This window comes from Brachycentrus maculatus, unplaced genomic scaffold (assembly GCF_059751285.1).
Source record: "Brachycentrus maculatus isolate JH-2025_06_01 unplaced genomic scaffold, ASM5975128v1 h1tg000226l, whole genome shotgun sequence".
Taxonomy (NCBI): Eukaryota; Metazoa; Arthropoda; class Insecta; order Trichoptera; family Brachycentridae; genus Brachycentrus; species Brachycentrus maculatus.
Genome location: NW_028280977.1, coordinates 1,121,482 through 1,144,481, shown reverse-complemented (window position 1 = coordinate 1,144,481; position 23,000 = coordinate 1,121,482).

The following is a 23,000-nucleotide window of genomic DNA, read 5'->3' as shown; positions in this document are numbered from 1 at the left end:
GTGAATTAACTGTTGATTAAATACCCATTACTTTATTTTGCCTTTGTTCTATATTTAATGTTGACCTCTATTTATTGTTAATACTTGGGACTGTTAAACCTTTATTGTGGGTTAATCGTGTATAATGGTTGTGTACTAGAAGATTTCGATATTAAACATTTAAATTAAATTTGATTTCTTAACAAATAACATGCTAGATGTATATTTGAAAATGTGTCTGATTTGCATGGATTTTTAAACAGCGGCAATCGTAATATTAAGATGATATCTATATAAAGATGGCAAAAAAATAAGACAAGACTTGTTAGATTTTTTAAAATCATTAAATCAGGATAAAAAAAACATCGATGGATTGAAAAATGATACGATTTCCAATATTTTTATAGGTTTTCATTAACATAGATTTCGGTTTTATGGAGAGAATGAGATTTCTTTCCAGATAAATTTAAGTTCAATAAAACAAAATGATGTGTATATTTAAAAGCACTGTTTAGCGCAATACGATACCTCCGTACTCCCACACACTGAGCACTAAATATCTTAAACAAAAGTTCGCATAACCACATCGATGGTTCATAGATAAGTATAGACCGAATGACGTAATACTATCTACCGGTCCCATAAATACTGTAATTTTATTGTAGCCTAAATAAAGACAGGATGGATGGTGGTATACGTGTCATATCTAACCCTTCGGCGAAAGACTGTCATTTCATAAATCATTTTCCTATTATCAAAATGTCGGTTAAATAAATGACTAAATTGTTTTTAATTCATCTAATTAATTTTGACAAATGACTTTACATACTATTTTTCAAGAGTAAGGTATGCATAGGGAATTCAAATAGTTTGCAGAAGTAATATTTAAGTATTGGATGCTTGAAATTTTAGAAAATATATTTTCCATCACAATATATATTTATTAAGGCAATTATTCATAATTATAAAAAAGTGAAAAATTCCTTAGTGAAATTATGAGCACAGATTGGATACTTTTTTCAACCTTTTTTGGACCTTCTTTTTTCAAAATTAAGGACCTCATTTTTGTATCATCACATATTTTGGTATAATTTGTACCAACTTTAAAAACACATAATACAAATATAACTTTGTTTTAAAATCACTATAAATATTTTATTATAACTTAATTATAATGTCTACCGGTTAGCTTCGAAACCGGTTGACATTTTAATTATGTTATAATAAAATATTCATAGCGATTTTAAAACAAAGTTACATTTTAGTTATAAAATGGAAAATCACAAAGTTAGTGCTTCAAATATAAATGATATAAAATACCTTTTATCGGAGCTATGTTTCATTTATAACTTTCTGTTTTTGAATATTAATGTATATGATTTAATGTAGAGTCTTAATTTAACTTCTTACATTTCAGTAGGCAAAACTTTTCTTTTTCAAAAGCTATTGATTAATAAAAACTATTACAAATTGCAATATCTATTTAATAATAATTTTGAAAAGTACTAAGTATGTATATCAGTATAAAGTATATCAGGAGTTTTGTGTACATCATGCTGAAGCACTTTGTTTAAGTATCCATTTTTTTTTTAATAATGCATTATACCTTTTACCATAATATATAACTACGCATATTATGAGCGAAGTTCCTCTAGAGAATCCGTACTTAAAAAAAATAGTTTCAATATAAATTACAGGTTAATATTACAAACAATACTTGTCATTATACAATATATAATATTTTACTACCAATTAATCCCGTGATAAGATAATGGAGTTGGAAGTTGAAGGATAAAAGAAGAAATAAACAACGCTTATTATAAGGCTATTTAAAGAGTCATCTAGGTTTTTTAACCCTCAGAAGAAAAAAAATCGAAACCAATACTACAAATGAAGGTTCTCTTTGTAAGTAAAAATGCATTGAACTATTAGCATTAAAAATACACGTCACGTCTGCAAACTTTTTAAAAGCCCCTAGTACATCGTTGGCGCACATTTCATGGATGTGGGATTTTTGAATAAATTTTAAAAATGCATACAAGAGATAAATATTCAGCGAAAACCGATTAGTGTCCACCCACGATATTACACTCCGAACTAAATATGAAAATTCAGATCGTAAATCATTATAAATTACACTACAATGCTTAATTTTTATAATACTAAGAGAATGAATGTATACTTTAACCAGAGACGACGAACAGAATGCTTAGGGGAACAATTTAATGTGCTTACGAATTCAAACATACATATTTTCAAAGCTAGCCACCTCATTATTATTTTTAGGCAAGGATAGTTTTTTCATTAATTGATCCGGCAGTTATATCTTTCCATTTTTTATTTATATTTATTGGTAAATACCGTGATATTTACCAAGTGAAATATATATAAGCGATATTTACCAAGTGAAATTTAAATTAAAAAATAATAGTTTTCTTTAATTTTTAGCTTGACCACGTTTCTTAATTTAACAATAAAATGCTATTTTTAATTTTCGAAAACTTTTATAATAAAATAAAATATATTTTATAATTATTTTACTATACAGGAAAATAGTCCTGGTACGCTCCATTTTAAAGGAAAATACAAAAAATCATATTCAAAACGTAATTTTTTGTTGAGATGTTACAAATATGAGTACGTTAAACTTTTTAAGACCTTTAGGTAACTTTTCAATTGCATAAAATATTATGAGCAACAAAAAATTCTGATCCCTCTCCACCACCAATGGTGCATAAGGTATCGCACAAAGAAGCGGTGCACTACAATTTCAAAATACTCCTTTAACTTACTAAATCTACTGTCTACACATTTGTGTAATTTTATATGATTTATAAATTTCTCTATATTATTTCGAGAAATAAAAAGACTTTGTGTTTTGATCCACTCACATTTTTATTAACCAACTAGTTTCGGCAACAACCTGTTGCCCTCTTCAGGGTTCAATTTATTACTTAAATTAAACCCTGAAGAGGGCAACAGGTTGTTGCCGAAACTAGTTGGTTAATAAAAATGTGAGTGGATCAAAACACAAAGTCTTTTTATTTCTCGAAATAATATATCAATATGATCCACAAAGTTAATGCTTTCAATATTCAAAAAATATAAATTTCTCCATTAAAAAAATATAATATTTTAGTGGAAACTACCAACTTAACAAAACCTATTCCACAAAGTGCAATGAGCAAAAATCGATATTCATTTCGTTTTATTTTCAGCCCTGAATAAAAGTAAAAGCACATGGAATCCTTGTAATAAGAACACAATGCAGCGCGGTACAAAAGCTAGTATCCGTGTAAATCTACAAGAAAAGTGAAATCAACACCAATCGGAGAGCATCGGAGAGCTATTTGCACATAATTGGTCACACGGACACAGAGAATGAGCGGACCACTCGCGCTGGCAGCCGATATCGGCACTACATAAGTCCTGGTAATGCCCTCACAAGTGGCTGATAAATAAAATAAATAACCGAGAGCAGCGCAATTGATCCTAAATTACAAGACATTCGATTTCACTTCGCCTCACGTTTTCCGGCCAGTTAGTAATTCTATACTTGATGCGAAGACAAACAGCGTCTCGCGAGGATCTCAGATGGCGCTCGTTAATAACGGATAGGTAATACGGCTGATAATCGACAACGCATTGGGTGAGTGAAGGCCGTTCTGCTGGATCGACTTGCGATTGTAACTCGTGTCGTGGTAAGTAAATGATATTCTCGAGAAACACTAGCGATACTTATGTAAGTACTGATTTTTTCAAAGAAAACCGTACGTAATCAGTAAGATTATTCATGTGCAGGTTAAGTTCATCCCAAAAAAGGTTTTTTGATGGCGTTAAAAATTTTTAACAGCCATTCTAGCCGGAATTTCACAATAAAATTATTAACTTTTCACAATAAATAATTTTTTTTTGATATCTCAACATAGATGAAGAAAAACATGGAAGTTTTTGCGTATTTTCAGGGCTTATGACCTGTGGTAGCCTACGAGTTAAGTGATCACTCTACACGCGAACAATATTCACCATTCTACCCATGATTGACAACCACACTACTCAATTTTTTGGAACTCCTACATATGTTTATTAATAACTTCATGACGCTGTGTATATACTTTGAGTTCACAATAGTCATCTATGTGGGATTGAGAAAGCTTATATTCAGCAGCGACCCTTTTTCGATGTGTGCTAGATCCGAACACCGTAATTTTTTTGCAAACTGGGAAACGCCTGAAAATATGAATTTCAATTTTTATGCAGCTTATAATTTTACCAGTTGATTCTAAAAAAAAATCAGTGTGTCCAAATACCAAAAGTATTTGGACACACTTAAAATTTTGTTTTTTATTAATAAAGCTAGGCTCTTTGTAATATCCGCCTCCGTGGCTAGCCTGTTTAGCTACAATGCTGATGTCCCGGGTTCGATTCCCAGAAGGGGTGAAAACAAATATTAATGATTTTACACTGTTATATATATATATATATTTAATATTACCCTGGACTGGTCCCTGAAGAGCAGGAGTGATCACCTTACCTTGATGTTAGTATGATACTATGAACAAAAAAAGTCCCTTTCCAAGCACAAGAGCTCAGTGTCTTTTTTGGAGAGGCTCAGGGAAACTAAAATTAAAAGATTGTACATTAAGTAGAAATGTATAGAAATTTTTTTAAATTTTTAAAAAATGACGATCAAGATAACACTGCTTTAATACGATTCAGTGGCCTGGGCACCATTCGGTGCGGATAAGGGATAGAAGAAGGTTTTTCGTGAAGTCAGTTTTGGCCAGCGCGTGATATATTTTACAGCATCTGACAGATTTCACGAGTTACGTCCGAAGAAGGGCCGTCCGGCGAAGACAACGAAATAATTAAGTGGGCATTAAACGTGGCACCGCGTGTAAATCAAAGGTTTAAGCACTTAACCCCCGGCGCATAAATACGGGCGATTCTCGCGAATCCACCGCGCCCTAACGAGGCCGGCACCGCGTGACTCTACTGGACCGACCGCGGCTGGGCTTATCTGCGCAGGCCACAATTCGGCGGGCACCGACTGCACAAATAAATTATCATCGTTATATGCATACATATCGGAGACGAGACTGCATCGGGATGTGTTTAACGAGATATCGGAATAAAAGGGCGAGCCAGTAACATCTTCTTCTTTTTGTAGATCCTAGGGATCTGTTTGTGCCTCCGCATGTCGCTCTTGGGATGTTGACTCCCAGCTGTCTTTCCATCTTTTCGGAGGTCTGCCTGGGGGTCTGCGTCCTTCAAGGTTACCTCAAAGGGCGATACGTAAAATTCTGTCTTCTGACATTCTGTGACATCGATGCACCAATATTCACTTGTTTTTTTCAGTAACATCGATGCACCAGTATTTACTAGTTTTTTTTTCAGTAACATCAATACACCAATATTTACTAGTTTTTTTTCAGTAACAGCGATGTACCAATATTTACTAGTTTTTTAAGTAAAATCGATGCACCTGTATTTACTAGTTTTTTTTTCAGTAACATCGATGCACCAACATTTATTGATTTTTTTCACATATTAATATGTAACATTGCACCCCACCTTACTCAAGTGAAAAGTGAAATGAAATTCCCCGAGTTTCCCAAACTCAAAGTAACAAAGTAGCATATGAAAATCGAAATGGAAAAAGTTTAAAAAATTACTACTGAGAATATTAAGAGCATGTTTTTTCTTTCATATTTATTTAAAATTACTCTGGACTGGTACCTCAAGGGTGACTGGTCGCCTTACTTTAATATAATTAAGGATTAACTGATTTATTGTTTCGGAATTCACTTTCTGGTAAGACGCGATTAAATTATAAATAAAATTATTGTTTTTTACCACTTGAGTATTATATTTTAACGACTAGTTTCGGAAGCTACAGATGCTTCGTTTGAATATAAACATTTTTTACGGCATCCGAAAGATTTCTGACTTCTGACAGAATTTATATGCAAACGCGTATATATAAACATCTGTAGCTTCCGAAAATAGTCGTTAAAATATAATATATTATTAGATTAAAACCAATATTTTTAGCTTCTCCACTTTATTTTTATTTGACCAGCGACCGGGTTTCGTCGTTACCAACATCATCAGACTGGTCTGACCAGTCTGATGATGTCGGTAACGACGAAACCCGGTCGCTGGTCAAATAAAAATAAAGTGGAAAAGCTAAAAATATTGGTTTTAATCTAATAATATATTAAAAATGCAATTCCATCACGAATTGTCAGTGGATAATATAAATCTGTTAAAATATAATACTCAAGTGGTAAAAAACAAGGGTTTTATTTATAATTTATCGATGAATAACTTAATATTACTTCAATTTGATACAGTGCCCTATGCACCATTGGATGCGGATGAGGTAAGAAGAAAATATTTGTATTCAAATACTTAATTTAACTCCACAAGTCCGGTCAAATTAAATACATATTCGAATTTACATGTATGCAATTCAATAATACTCTCACTACTGTAACTTCTTCGTTTTTATTTATTATTTTCTAGGTATTAATAAGAAAAACTTATTCGTTTAAAAATAGATACAAAGAAGTTATGCTAGTTTTTGAGTTTTAATTAATGACTGGACAGCATTCGTAGAATATAAATTGCTGCCAAAAAATCGAATAAGAATTGTTTTTTTTTTCATTTTAAAGAATATCGTGTTTGCATTTTCGGCAAATCCAATTTATCTTACCGTCATCAATCGCTGAATTGGATGCTGTTATCAGTAAAGTATAGAGATTTAAAGATATAAATAAGTTTAAAGGAATATGATTATGCAAATACCAAATATAGGAATGGAGAGGAAGTAATTAAATAAAAACCCAGACCGATGAATCTATTTGCAACCGGTGAGAATCGAACCTGTGACGCCAGTCAAGCATGCGAGAACAAACATAGATCTGAAGTATTATTACTGGTTGAGCAAGGACATAAAAATGATTCCCATAGCCACCAAATGACATTTCAGAAGAATAAACTACTTTCATAATTTGAGAAATCTCTGTTCGTAAATTTATTCCACGGGTATAACACAAATCTTGTATTTTTATTACTTGCCATAAATCAGTTGCTATTACTTGTCACAATATTAACCGATACATTGTTTAATTAGGCCACCCAAAAACTTGGTTTTGTCCCACTTCGAGTCTTTATCGACTACTGTATGAGTTAAACAGGACATAAAAAGTGTAAAAATATATATATATATATATATATATATATATATATATATATATATATATATATATATATATATATATATATATATATATATATATATATATATATATATATATATATATATATATATATATATATATATATATATATATTTATTTACGTATGTACATGAAGTAAAGAAAAAAATATTAATAGTGATATTTTGTGCATTTTCCCAAACAAAACAAAACACAACTGATTTTATTTAGTAAGCAAGGCTTTTTAAATTTTTTGTTATTAAATATGTTTACTAAAGTTGTTTTTATGATTTGATTAATTTTTTAGACATTTCTACCTTTTTCAATCTTAAAATTAATCATGCAGTTCTCTCCAATAAAAAGAATAATCTCTTGTGCTTGGAGAAGGACTCACACTTATTATTTATTGTTTATGTTTGTTGGTAATATAATTAATTTTTTAGCATTTGAAAGTCTTAAATTTTTTTACATCTGCTGGAAGATTATCGAAGTACTTGATTCCTAAATATTTAAAGTTCTGTTGGAATTGTTTGGAATTGAATTTTGTTATTGTGATGTCATGTTGTTATCTCGAAGATGAACTTTTCTTTAGATATAAGTATTTTTCACCCTTTAATTGTTGGAGAATTGCTGTTTTTTTTAATGGTAATGCTTAATTTCCGACGAAAATTTCTTCTACATAGCGTCTGTTTTTCAATCAAATCATTCTCGTTTTAATGACTTCTCGGCTACGCCTGAAAATTCTTACCTAAAACCACAAAAAACCTCAGAGAACGTAATTGTCTCATGTGATTAATTTCTTTCGCAATTGTATTAAATGTTATAATTTCATACAATCGAAGTATCGATTTTCAGTACAAGAGACAGATATGTCATAAATACAAGCTTAATCTTTTGTCATGTTACTAGAAAATCAACAACAAAAAAGTCAAATCAAAACGGGAAAAGATACGGCAGAATTGATCGTGAATGACAATAAATTCCTCGTATTAAGGGGAATAAAGGCACCCATTACCGAGTCCGTATCGAGATTCGTGACCGAGGTGACAATACTCTCCGCAAACGGTCGCCAATTCCAAAAGACAAAAAAGTGACGACAAGAGGCGGAATTATTAGCGGCAAATGGGGTATTCTACTACAACAACTATAAACAAAGGTTTATTGTAATAAAATTCTTTTACAGTCCAAACGTATGGGAACCAATTTAAAATGGTTTCGTTTAGCGAAAACAATGTCACACAAAAAAAAACAAGTTACAATATATTAAATCAAAAGTATTAATAAAACCCTTTAAAATTCACAAAACGATACATCGCACTTTTGTATTAACATTTTTGACATCTCCACATATATGAAGAAGTATACGAAAGATTGGGCATTCACAAAGCTTACGACCTGTCATAGGCTGTTTAATGTCACTTTATACACGTGTAACATTCGCCACTCTACCCATGATTGACAATCATTCTACTCAAATTTTGGAAGTCATAGAATAATTTCTAATAGGAAAAACCCATATTTGTGAACAAGTGTTCAGACATATTCAAAATGTTTTTATTGTTATATATTGAGAGCAGGAGAGAAAGAGAGATTTTAGAATTGACGAGCGTAAAAAGTGCGTCAGCCAAAATTCCACATCTATCAAAATTACATACGAAAAGGAATCCAAAAACAGTGTATACATATAAGTATACAACTTTCGAAAATTAATGCAATATGGATGTTCGATAAAAATCAGAATATCGATAGTATAAGGTGTAAAAAGTCAATCAATTAAGGCAGCAAGTGCCTGGTTGTAAGCCCTGGAATGCTCAAACATGCAATTCTTTCTTAAAAAATATAGATATTTCATCTCAGTTAAAACGCCTATAAAACATAACTTGATATATTATCCCTAGGATGAAAAATCGAATGTTTGATTAATAAATATTGACTAACATCCCTAATGCATGTCAGACCTCGGTCTTTAGTGCATGTTGTTCTGCAATCCTTAGTGCATGCTGGTCCTCGGATCGATCAAAATCGCATGAGATCAACATTTTATGTAGTTGTAAGTGTGTGAATAGTGCTATGATAGTGACGTGTTGTATTGTGTGCATGCTGTTGTAGTGATTGTCCTGAGAAAGAGACGGGTACGTCTCGAAACTGGCAGACATAAAAATATCGGTGAATGGTTATATTCTATTCTCAATATTATTAATTTTTAAAGCATTAACTTTGTGGTTAGTCATTTTTTACTTTTTTTATATAAAAATGTTAATAATATTAGTATATAACCACTCACCGAAATTTTTATGTCTACCGGTTTCGAGACGCACCCAGACATTTTGTGTGGTTTTGAGTGTGTAAATGGTGCTATGGTGGTGAAGGGTGGTATTGTTTGCATGCTGTGATAGTGATTGTCCCGACGAAGAGAGGGGTACGTCTCGGAACCGGTAGACATAAAAATCTCGGTGAGTGGTTATATACTAATATTATTAACATTTTTATAAACAAAAATAAGGTTATATTCTAATATTACTAACATTTTTGTAAAAAATATTTATATAAAAGTAATAAATATTTTGTGATTTTGTATTAGAATACCCCAGCGCCGGGTCCAGGGAGAATCCCGGATCGGAAGGAGACAGAAGATCTGCAGCCCCGTGGCGGACTGTTAATTAATTAACACATTAGACACGACCGCCCTGAGAAGGCCGCCTCATTAATCGATAATGGCACACTGTACCGGGCGCAGTACCCAGTACCCAGTACCGCACACGGAGACGTGCCAAACGGGGCGCGACGAGAGGATGAACAAGGGCTAAGGAACAGTCAAGAAAAACTGGTCCATTAACCCTGGATTACTAAACTATCTTACGAGTGACGTTGATACCAAACATTCGTAAAAAATACGACAAAAAAAACTTTTTATAATATTTGAGTTTTTTACTGACATTTCTTGATGGAACTGCATTTTAAAGAATATAATAATAACCATATAGTTTTTTCCACATCAGTTTTATTTGACCAGCAACCGGATTTCGTAGTAACCAATATTACCAGTCTGATGATATCGGTTACGACGAAACCCGGTCGCTGGTAAAATAAAATTTATGTGGAAAAACCTATATAGCTGTTATTATATTTTTATAGAAAAATACTTTTTCTTCCTCTTTGTCGGCCGTTTTTCCACTGCTGGATGTAGGTCTCTTATATTTTCTTTCTTTTCTCTTCTATTTTACTTCTCTCGTTTGAACTTTTTTGATCCACTTACTACTTGCGACGGGGACCATGTCATCGACCCATCTTTTTGGGGGACGGCCTATTCCCTTCTTCATGTCCCACGAAGTCAACGGGAATTGAAAAAGAGAAAATTTCAACAATATTTTATTTCAAATATTCATTAGAAAAAGTTTGAATTTTCTATCTACAGATGTTGCCATCACAATCCATGAAAAATTACGTCGGAACTCAAAAAACAACAGTTAGGCACTGAAAACGATATTGATCGAATCACTGCGTACACATAATATTTGCATATTGAAGATCGTTGACCTCGCGTTGAATTTTCCTATGTAAATCTACTTCATGCTGTGTTCCTCTATAAACCTGACATCGATTGTCACATCAACTGAGAAATTATTACATTTAACCTTTCGAACCGAGTTTTAAACTAAACTGTACATTTGTATAATAAACGAAAAAAAACAGACAGTCGGGCTAACCCAATTCACATTTTAATGGATATAATATTTTTTTTATTTGAAATAAATATTTATGTGAACAAGAGTTATTGCGTAGATATAGTATTTTATGCTCGCTAACACTCGAATTAAAAAATCTACTTATGAAAGTGATCACTCACACTTTTTTATTTATTTCTAAATATCGCACCGCTTCTCCGCAGGGGTAGGTAGAGAGTATAAAACGCCACACCAATCATTCTTCGCAAACATTCATTGTTAGGTACATCTCTTCATACATACCCGCCGATTTTTCCGACTTGTGACCTGAACACACCCAATAATGTATTTGAAATACTTGATCATACCAAGTTTTCTCTCGTCTTTTTCTACTCCTATTTTCAACTCCATTCGCCTCATAAATTTGTTTTACTGTTCTTTCTTCACTCATTTGTTCCACATGTCCAAACCATCTCAACACATCTTTCTTTATTTTTTAGGTAATGTGTATCTAAGTCTTGCATTATTTCCTTATTTCACCATTTCAATATTTTTTAAATTTATTTTATTTTATTTGGGAATTTTACAAAATTAGTTACATGAATTAAGTCATTCACATGAGTTACACAAAATAACTACTTTTTAGTACAAGTATTCCAGTTACAAAATTCCACATTTGTGAATTTGTGAAAATACCTGAAAGAATTATGATATCTATCATGCATCGTTTTGCCACACATTCGTCTGAGAGATCACATTTCGACTGCATTAAGTTTACTTATAACCTTATTTTGTCCACTCTACGCTTTACTTCCATATATTTTTACATTTGCATAGAGGAAAACGTAGTTTTTCCTTCCAACAAGAAGTGTAGGAACCTGAGGTGTTCAAACTGTGAATCGCAGACGATAAACATCCGCGGGGGGCCGACACCCGCCCACACCCGATAACACCCGGCAATCCTTTGTTTTTAAATGGTTCATCCCGTCCCAAATCAAAATCCCATCCAGGAATCGTTTCTTTAACAGAGAAAATATTATTACGCTGTTAAAGAAACGATTTATACGTACATTACATACAAATATCTACAAGTATGAAAGAAGACTGATTGCAATTGAAATGCGATCCCTCAGACGAATGCGCGGCAAAACAATTTTTTTTTAAATAAATAAAATAAATAAATAAAACGATGTATGATGGATGTTCGAATGGTGAAATAAGGAAAGAATGCAAGGCAAGGAGATAAGCATTATCGATAAAATTAAGAAAGTTATTTTGAGATGGTTTGGACATGTGAAAAAAACGAATAAGGAAAAAACGGTAAAACGAACTTATAAAGCGAAAATGTGGTTCGAAAAGGAAGCAGAGGAAGACCGAGAAAAACTTGGCATGATCAGGTATGTCAAATACTTGAAAGTGGTCAGGTCGGGAGTCGAAATAATCGGCGGGTATGTATGAGGAGATGCATGAATGTGGAAGAGTCGAAGAAAGTTTGCAATGAGAGAGTGGTGTGGCGTTCAATTCTCTCTGGCTACTCCTACAGGGAAGCTGCATGATGGTTAGTTATTTAGTTAGTTTGCATCCGATGTTAGTTATCACGATAGGAAATACAGATATTTGAGAATATCATTGTGTAACACCCATAAAATGCTTGGAAAAACTAGTAATCATTGTAAAACATTCGTAAACTTTGAGTAACAAGTATTGACTATAAGACATGATATTTTGTATTTTATATGCTACATAAATCAATTTCATGGATTGCTTTGAAAATACAGCGGTGGATCAAAGTTTAACGGACAATAAACTATGAATAGCCCATACGGACAATGTCCACAATAATTGATGTGATGTTTCTCAATCCGGAGACAATTCAGCGTCAGTTCTCGAACGGCAAAGGCGAAATTGAACTGTTGAATTTGTGACGTGCTGTAAATCATAAATTCTTAGTAAACAAGATCCAATACTGAACATACCCCCTCTTTACTCCTACAGTAGTTTAACCGCCATAAAACGAATAAGGGTACAAATTACCCCCATAATTAGTATTACTTACCTTTCACTGGGTGACTGCCAAATAAATAATTTATTAATTAACTAGTATTACATATTAAAAAGCTTTATATTTAGTACGATATCATAATCCAGTATCAAATCAATAACTTAATCATTCACATCAATATTTCTAAATTTTGATAAACATGGCCTCTTTTGCAAATTTGTATAATGTTTGATTAAAAATTCATTAAGTTTATTTTTTATTATTCTAGAATATTTATTTATTTATTTGGCATTACCTTTATAGCATGATGATTTAAACATAAAAAATAAAATCACTTGTATAAAACATAAAACAGTTGTATATATGAGTTTGTATTTTCACCTGTTAATGAGTACGTCTATAGTTATCGAAACAAGCCGTGTTTACATTAACAAACTCAAAAAAGTGGTATTATATAAGTGTCTAATTTATATTTAAATACACAAATACTCGTTTAATCTCCTGAAACATTGTTAGCAATATACACTATGGATATTTCTGAGCAGAAGCAATTGATGGAAAGGGAATGTAAAAGCATTTTTTTAAACATTTTCACAGCTTACATGTCATCGGCTAGCTCAAATGATCGTTTTATGCACTTGCGTAATATTTACCATTCTACACATGTTCGAACATCCAAATTATTAATTAACATCTTGATTTTTTTATTTATTGTTTCGGCATTACCTTTTTGGTAAGACATGTTACAATGATTAAAGAAAACACTTGTTTTATACCACTTAGTGGTATAAAACAAGTGTTTTCTTTAATCATTGTAACATCTTGATTAGTTGGAAAACGTACCATCAATATTTACATCTGCATAAATAATTCCCTTCCTGCAAATTACCCTGTCCGTGAGACAAAATATGTTATGTTACGTAACGTAAAATATGTAATCTCAACGAGCGAAGAAATTTTGTGGAAAAGCAGACATTCGACACTAGGGAAATTATTTATTAAAATGTGAATTATACCGTATCATGTGCACAGTACAATTTTCGTTTTATTGCAATTATAAAATGTTTATTGGAGAATATTTTTTTTTGTTTATACAAAATTCTGAGAAATAAATAATGTCTCGCGTGGGAAAAAGGACTCCCTTAATAAATTGACTATTTCATAGGACCAGGCATTGGAACTATTTGAATTGCAAATTTTGTAAAGTGGTCACGCGAAAGCTCCGTCCTTTCGGTGTTTTACACACCCGGCCGCTCTTTCTGCCTACGCCAAAAATCGAACAGTAGGATGGCTACCACACGTCACCATTTAAAACCCCCATAACGTCGGCTGTAGCGCCTCGCAGCAACAACGGGCCGCATCATTTATACGAGACAGCAAGTTAACGATCTCGTCTCGATCGTTTGATAGTCCCCGAATGAGATCATAACTCTTTTAGGGCCACATATTTTTAGGTATCGATATCTTTTTTTTTTAAACAGTAATAATTGTCATCTTTTTTTACGACCAACGCACAACCAAAGTTCACGGTGTCAAACCGTTTGAATCGAAGATGATATTATGTGAATTTAAATATTATTATGATAGTATGAAAATGCAATATAATAAAACGATTTTTATATTATGATTGCAAATAAAATAACGTCGGACATAAACGTACCAATATATTTTATGATACTTGACAGAAATGCTGTAAATATGTTAAAAGTTTTTTTTTGCGTGGATAACGCAACGAGTGCCGTCCCTGGTTTTCGCTTACCCTCAAATTCGGTAAGTTGAATAGTCACAAGATTTCTGGGCGGTTAACAAGAGTGAGTTCGTCACATGTCACGAATCACAATCTCATTTTTTGTGACTTGTGAGAAAGATAATTTGAAAACTTATAAATTGAGATCACAGTAGCAAATCGGAAATATTTTGAAGCAAATCGGTTAAGAGAACGAACTAAATTGTATTATACATAAAATAAATAAAATAATCATGCAAATGATAAGAAGCGTGTATCCAATAAGTAATAACTCGACACTGGCTATAACACCCAAGAAGGGTGAAAAGCCATCAAAAAAAGAAGAAGAAGAAGTATCCAATAAGTACAGTACGTCAAATAATTCATTAGAGAAGTGAAAAAAGAGTAATCGAGGTGAAATCTTGTCTGAGTAATTTATTTATTTTCGTATAATTTTAAAAGGCAGTTGGTTAAAACTCTAAGGATGGCAAAAAAACTATGTTGCAAAAATAAATATGTTTTATTATTTATTTGTTCACTCACACTACGATGAAATTAAATTATTTTCTTTCGTTTATACTTATGTACAAACACTTTCTGCTCTCTTATATCAGCTGAATAAGATTCACACTTTTACCAGTATCACTTGTATGTTTTTGGATAGTTGGAAGTTATTGCTATTTAACAACGAGCCCGCCAATGTACATTTATTGTGTACAAAAAGTTTAATACATAAAATGTACAATCACGTTCAAAATTTTATATATTATATGCATAATTCTACAATATCATATTTTTTTTAAATTGACATCTCAACAAATATAAAAGAGTCTTTTGAGATGATATTAAAAAATCTAGATATTTACATCCTTTACAATTTGTCATTAGCTAGTTTAAGATAGCAAATTATACACTGTGCAGCATTCACAATTCTACCCATGATTGACCACTACATTACTCGAATTTCGGTATCCGGGTCGCAAGTCACACACAGCTTTTTTATTCCAAACCAAACTTCATAGAGTCCCAAGTCACACACAGCTTTTTTATTCCAAACCAAACTTCATAGAGGACACCTATGGATGAAATTTAACTTTTTGGTAGATTAACAGAGATCTTCGTGAATACACAATTCATTCTGAATGATTTCAGATACCAGAAAACGCCTTTATTTATATTGTTTTGTATTTTTTAAATTTAAATAACTCCTTACTGAAGAAAATCCTGCGTGAACGAGAATATGAACACACTATAAATATTGTGAACCGTATCAATCAATTGAATAATTGAGTTCAGCGTGTTACTTAGTATCGAATGTGCGATTCTCGCTAGGATAAAATTTATTACACTTCACGGTTTATTGGGTACTTTTCCTCTACACTACACAAAATGGGTTTGTCCCGTCAGATCACGCACATAAGCAGTGTGTTCGTAATCCTATGTCTTTCAATAAACAAACGCAATCTTTATCGACATCTTTACGCGCTAGGACATGTCCAGACTTCCTTCAGACGGATTGGGCGCCATAAAATGGTATCCTGGTATGCAGAGGAGAAGGCAGTCAACAGAGAATTTGTTCCGGAGGGATATCTCACGTGAACAGCAGACACGCGCTGCATTTTCACTACCGGTGATAGACAGCAAAATAGGTACTCGATTTAATGTTAGCCTTGCGATACACGTACAGATTATTATTGCCGATTCGGAAAAAAAGCGAATAAATCAAATCGGTCGAACGATATACGAGTACAAACAAACAAGCGATAACGACGTAAAACTTCTTTGCCGGCAATCGAAATTATTTTTTTAAGGTCAAGACGAAGATAACGAAATATGTTAGTAATATGATAACATACAAACATATTTATTTATTAATTTGGCGTTTAATTTGTAGAACTCCATTTTAATTTATTTATTAATTTTAAGTCAAACATAGATTTTTTGAGTCTAGTAAATTTAGTAGACTCAATAAATCTGTGCTTGATTTAAAATTAATACATAAACATAAATATATTCTTCGAAGACACAGGAATGTTTTCACGCATTAGACTATTGGGTAACAATGTCACCTAAAATGCAAAATATTGTATGTTTACATATATGTATATGCGTGTTGAGGAGGTTTGGGCATATGAATCGGAGGAATGAAGAAAAAATAGTAACACAATTTATAAGAGCGGATATGGTTGATTATAGAAGCAGAAGGAGACCCGTGTAAAACTTGGCATGCTCAAGTATTCAAATACTCGAGAAAGCGGTCAGGTCAGGAATAATCGACGGTTATGTATGAGGGGGCGCATCAATGTGGAGGTGGCATAGATTGTTTGCAAAGGCAGATTGGTGTGGCTTTCTATTTTCTCTGCCTACCCCTGCGGAGAAGCGGCGTGATGGTTAGTTAATTAGTTTTAGTTACATTATTAATAAATTAAATTAAATAAAAGAAAAATAAAATAGATATTATATCGAAGTTGTACAGGAGAAAGCGACCAACTAACAAAACGTAAAATGTTCAGGAGGGCCATTTAAGTCACTTTTGCTTGGCAAGAAAATAAACATCAATACAGCGAGTCAATTTTAACAAGTCGAATTATTATACTTCTAAGTTTAAAATACTTTTAGATTTTTTTCAGGGCAATATTAAGCTAGTAAGATATCAAATACTCAATAATCACATTTTTGAAAAAATGCACTTGGTCACTTTCTCTTGTATGACTACGATATAGTCTATGAAATTTTAACCCCACAAATTGCACTACTTCATGATGTTGGAGTCGTGCAGGCCAAAATGCAGTCGGAATAAACGGAACCGAGTACAATAACACCGTGAATAGGAAGTGCGGGACCATTACACATTTTCCGTTATTAATTCGGAGTCCTGACCATTGCTTTTATGGCCTGCTAACGCTCGCCTGATTTGTGGACCATAACACTCATTTGGAGTCGAGCATATTCCTCAAATAATCATAAATATGAACGCGAACGGGTACCTTTCCAGCAGAGGTCGGCCTCGCTTCATACTTTAATTGTCTCATAATACTGCAGGCATTTAATGCGCCATTAATTTTTAACTGTACATTATTACGAGCAAATACGTAGTTTTTAATGTCGTAGAAGCACTTCATATAAAATAGCTTCATTAAGAAAATAAATAAATTTCAGTTCATACAACGTTTCCTCAAGATCTTTTTAGTAAGGCTAAGAGTTCTATCCACCTCTGTGGCGTAATGGTTAGCGTGTTTAGCTACCGTGCTGGAGATCCCGGGTTCGATTCCCAGGGGGGGGGGGTGAAAATAAATATAGTGATTCACCCTAATATTTATTTAATTTTATCCTGGACTGGTCCCTGAATCGCAGGAGTGATCAGCTTGCCTTCATATAAGTAACAATCAAGATAACACTACGTCGATACGATGCAGTGCCAAATGCACCATTCGGTGCAAATACGAGTTAGATGAAGAAGAGTTCTGTCGAATAACCACGGGCGACATTTTAGGAAATCGTAACATATCCATATAATACACATATATCTGAATAATCCATACAATTAAATTTGAACAAAATACAAAAATATTATTCATTGATTTTCCATCTATTCGTGGAATAACATAATAACTGAAATATATTTTTTAAATAAACACTTAAATAGATTCTGAAAAACACTTCTACAAGACAAATTTTGAGTTTATTAATGTAGACACAACTAGTTTCGAGAACTAAGTAATCTGAATTATCAAAACGAGTTGTGTCTTCATTTAAACTCTAAAATGTTACACCAATGTTTGTTTTTTTGTTTTCAAAATGTAAGCATACATTTTTTTTTATAAACATTCAAATTGATTTGAAAAAATGAACGTGTTTCCAAATCAGCCTTTTTCTTGTGTCCAGTATTGAACAAAGGCCTCTCTCTTGGACTTCCACAGTTATCTGTTAGATGCGACTCTCTTCCAGTGCAGGCCCGCCACTTTCCTAATGTCATCGGACCATCTTGTCTGGGGCCTACCCACGCTTCTGCGTCCTGTTCCAAGCCTCAAGTCAAGCATGATGAAGATGGACAAATAAAGTGCTTGACTGGTTGTTTGAATGGTATTTACCAAGCGAAATTTAAATATCAAAAAAATATATTGTAAGGGATTTTTGTGGTGAGATTATTTTAACTGGCATGTCGCTCACTCTTTTCAACAACGTCATATATCAAAAATCGTCAATTTTCAGTAGTGCATGTTTTCGGAATGCCCAGAAAATGTACTATATCCCAGCAAAAGCGGCATATTTTTAACTAAATATTTACCCTCTACAGGGCAGAAAGTGTTGTTTTTGCATTTTGAAGAAAAGGTAGTGTTTTATACATTTTTTTATATATACTAAATATTTTTCAAATGGAGAAAAATCATTCAGATTTTACCTAAAAAGATCTGTTGCACAGTAAAAAATTCAATAAGTGGCTTGGTATTTATTTTTAATACATTTCATTATATTTTTAAACTTTAAAAACGATCTCCTGAAAAATCAAGTTTTTTGATACATGACGTTGTTGAAAGGACTGAGCGATGTTGCTTATCTCGAAATATTTATATTTTTTTATTTCAAAAACTATATAAATATTTTATTTGTTTAAAATAATAAATAATCGATCACCGTACGAAACGAAAGTCGTGTACCTAACATAGCCTCTTGACTTACAACAAACGGTCACGGCTTTAGAAAATATTACCTTTCAAGCAACATGGTTTACGTTTAGACATTACATTAAAGTAGAAATTTACAAACGCTATCATATAATACACAATACAAGTATAGGAAAGAGGGTCGTTTGAGATGATAAGACCTTAATTTATTTATAAGAAAAATTAATTACGCAATGCCATATAATTAGAAATGTTCATAACATCGATTAGATACGGAATATTGCGTATTAGCTGCATAGTTTAGATAATATTAACACCATCTAAAATCTAAACTACGTAGGTAAATGCCTCTTACGGTTTAAAAAAAACAATCAACTGAAACATCCTGATAATACAATACGGAGACTCAGGAGTCAATAAATGCTATTGTCATTAGAAATAATAGTCCAGAAATAATTTTAGAGTTATCTGCACTACGTGGATAAAACATAATCTGGAATCAGTACTCCAAAACCTATAACCAAACTCGGACGTGCATTGCTATATAAATGATGGAATGATGATATTATTCATGCACTTTTCTGAAATAACAACTAACCTTAAGAAAATTTTCACTTTTAACCATTTCAAATGAACGCCAATCGTAATATTTCTATGTATGCAGAAAATTACAGACTTTAGGAATCTATTTAAACCGGGAGAAAGGCTTCGCCGGCTGCCTATCAGCGCCTAGCCGAGAGACTTAGTATGTATCACTCGTATGTATAAAAATATATAGGTACTACTTACTTATCTTTAAAGGAACATTATCGCAATGAGTAAAATGATTATCGTGTATGTTAGGATTGAATCAAGGCATAATAAATATCGTCGTACAATTTTTACACGATACCAAAAACATGAAATACGTTTAAATTAAGAAGTTATGCGTGCAATAACTGATATAAGTACGTGAGCACAAACATCCTCGCTCGCAGACACAACATGGCCATCCTGCAAGGCGCAAGGCCCAGTCGTCGTCCGGGCTTTATTCCGCGTCGGCCATCGCCATTACTCCGTATATTTTTCGAGTGAATTAACATTTATATTGGGATTGTAACAACTGGCTCGGACGTGTGTTTCGAGAACCCGAGTCGCATTAGAATCGACGCTTTATACGGCCTGCCAACTCGATCGGTTCGCTGTATGTGAGGAACTTACAAGAGTATGAACATAAATGTACAGCCGATTGCGAGAGTCGAGCGTTGAAACCTCGTGTTTTTCTGGAAGCTTCGGAATAAATTCGATATAAGGCGAAGCAAAAATTACAAATGCACTTATTGGACAGATAAATATCTTATATGTTCTTGTACATTCATAACAGGGGTGGCCAAAGCGTCAACCGCGGTCGACTGGGTAACTACCCCTAGTCACCCGTTCTCGAAACTAGTGGTTAAAATTAATTAACTCAAAAAAGTGGTCTTTTAAATGTTTTACTTTTATATTTAAATCATGATGTTATTCCACAAAGTTAATGTCAAATCAAACTGTGTCCTTCATTTTTTGTCATTCACTGCCATATACTATAGGAAAGAAAATGGAGGAGAAATAGTAGGAATTACAAGAGAAAGAAAGGGTAATAGCGGCAATAATTAGCATACATACGGAATTGCACAATTGTACTCTTACTACTTGTGTGACAACATTTTGAGTGTGTCCAAAACCTTGTTCACAAATCTGGGTTTCTTCGCTTATTTTGAGTTATTTTAACATTGTGACACCTCAACATGGGTGAAAAAATAAATGGAATTGGAAAAAAATTACTATCTGTTCAATACACACGTATGTGCATTTATGGAATGTTTTAAACACATGTGTACATTCCTTTATTGCGCTAGAGAAAAAATAAAAAAAATCCAATCAGCATATTGCATTCGAATAAACGCCGCAAAGCAAACTCGCCGACAAGTCGAGCATTGCACTTTTGTTCGTCGTTTTAATTTTTGCATTTCGCATTGCATAACGAGTGCTGCCTTAATTGAATTTTCGGTTGAGTGAGCGGACGCGATGAACGGCCGACGCATCCTTATAAAATTGAAACTGCCCTGAGTAACTCGCGATAAGCACATGCGTGAACTTAACAACCGTTTCACAAGCGCACCAGATGCAAAAGGTAAGTTGGTCAAAATAGTTTTGCATTATTCAATTTAAATTTGTTTCGTCAGAAAAACGGTTTTCAATTCCTGCCTTGTTTTGCACACATAGGCGATCGAATAACAATCTATTTAAAAGAAGTCACTTCTTAATTCATTTTTTTATTCGATTATTTAAAGCTTATTACGCCGATCAGTGTACAAATTTGGTTGCATATTGCGTATTTGTAGCTCATAATATATTTTCCAAATCGACATAAAAAAACATAAGCTGAAAAGGAATATAATCCGATAAAAAGTAAAGATGACCATCCCAATCGAGTAACCGAATGAGAAACGATTACTCATTAGGCACATCTAAAGTAAAATGGGTAAATACCAATATTTCATACTACCATCACAATAATTTTTTCATCCGTATTGAGATATTAATAAATAAAAAATCTTTATATCAACTCCTTGTAAGATTTAACCCAGTATCCGCGTAGAAAGATTTCACAAAATTAAATATTTTGTTTTAAAAAATCGTAATATTTCTAATAGTATAATCAAAAAAGTAACAGTTAATCATTAGTCCCACCTCTATAGATATATGATTTTGTATAGTCTCTCACCAGTCTGATGATGTCAGTAAGAACTAGACTCGGTCGCTTATCAAATAAAATAAAAGTAGAAAAAGCTATTTGATTGTTTTATTGCTTACATAAAATGGAGTTTGACCAAAAACTACCAGTACGAAATAAAATCTAATAAAAATATATGCTATTTTATTTATTGATTTGGCATTAACTTTGTAGAATAACACGATGATTTAAATATGAAAATAAAACACTTGTATAAAACGATTATTTGATTTGTTAAACGACTAATGTTAACACAGCTAGTTTTGAGAAATACAGATGCTGGTCATCAACAGTTACACAAACAACCTAAACGTGTTTAGTTTGTATTTTCACCTGTCGATGAGAACGTTTTTAGTGCCCGAAACTAGTCGTGTTTACACCAATAAAGTCAAAAAATGGTATCTGCGATTGTTCTATTTTTATAATAACTTAAATTGAAACGTGATTTTATTAGGTGTTAAAATCATTTGATAACTTCCGTATGCAGAATGACTAAAAAAGTTTGTTGTCTTAAAAACCATTATTCGCGCCTTTAATCTTTATAAACAATAGAATTGAAGCGGCTTATCACAAAGATTGCGTTGATAATTCTAATCATGTATAATACAACGGATTAATTACACCACACTTTATATTAAACAAGGCGTAATGAAAATTGCAGATATTAAGAATTATTAATAAAATACCACTTCAAACCTCAGAGTTTCCATATAATTATTACATAATAAAGGCATAATAAATTAACATTAATACGTGTAATAATACAGAATCCGACAAATTGATTTCCCAAATTCAGTTTCATGGTCGATAACATCTTTCAAAATACATTTTTTAGAAGCTTCTCTATAAAAAATAATTTATTATATTCTCAATATTATTAATATTTAAAGCATTTACTTTGTGGCTAGTCATTTTTACTTATTTATTTTTTTACAAAAATGTTAATAAAATTAGTATATAACCACTCACAGATGTTTATAACCACTCACATCGGTGAGTGGTTATATACTAATTTTATTAACATT